This window comes from Hemibagrus wyckioides, unplaced genomic scaffold (genome assembly GCF_019097595.1).
Source record: "Hemibagrus wyckioides isolate EC202008001 unplaced genomic scaffold, SWU_Hwy_1.0 Contig18, whole genome shotgun sequence".
Lineage (NCBI taxonomy): Eukaryota > Metazoa > Chordata > Actinopteri > Siluriformes > Bagridae > Hemibagrus > Hemibagrus wyckioides.
Genome location: NW_026690778.1, coordinates 84,283 through 85,058, shown reverse-complemented (window position 1 = coordinate 85,058; position 776 = coordinate 84,283). Strand labels below are relative to the sequence as shown.

Below are 776 nucleotides of genomic sequence, written 5' to 3'. Positions count from 1 at the left end.
TGCCGAAACCCGGGATTGAACCAGGGACCTTTAGATCTTCAGTCTAACGCTCTCCCAACTGAGCTATTTCGGCACCTCTACCAGGCCTCTCCTGTATGTGTGAGTGATCAGGTTTTTGTCGGCACGACTGCGCACCACGTCCAGACCGGCGAGGCAAACTTCTTCAGAAAGCGGTAGAGCTTTTTCCTTAAGGGCATAGACAGAAGGTCCTGTCCAGCAGAAAGCAAGATGTACTTCATTGTACTGATTGGAACTGCTACATAAGTATCGTGTTAACTAGGGCATCTACAGATTTATTTGACTGCAAACAAACAGTAGCATTTACATTTACAAGATTTATCAGATACTTTTATCCAGAGCAACTCACATTTACACAGCTGAGCAGTTAAGGGGTAAAGGGCTTTCAAGTGAGCAAAAGGGTGAAGCAAGTGAGCACAAGGCTGAAGGCAGGAAGTGATGAAGGAGTCTTCTTATAGGTTGCATGGAGTCAGCTGACCAGGCAGGGCGTGGCACCAAGTAGACTGGGGGAACCGATTAGGCTTCTTCCTAGACAGAAGACACAAACATCTCCCTAAACAAAAGAAAACACAGAAGTAATACCAAGAGTAGGGAGGAAACCAGAGTAAACCCACACTAGCACAGGGAGAACATGCAAACTCCACACAGAATGACCCCTGCCTGTTTAAACCCAGGATGTGAATCCAGGATCTTCTTGTTGTGAGGTAACAGTGCTAACCACTAGGCCACCGTACTGCCCCCAGCTTTCACCTTTGCTT

The 776-nt window shown here is 47.0% G+C and overlaps 1 non-coding gene across 1 annotated transcript; it reads right to left on the bottom strand.

Moving 5' to 3' along the window:
- On the bottom strand, nucleotides 1-73 carry trnaf-gaa (transfer RNA phenylalanine (anticodon GAA)). The gene has a single exon. It is a non-coding gene; the product is annotated as a tRNA-Phe (tRNA).
- Between the last annotated feature and the right edge of the window lie 703 nt (nucleotides 74-776).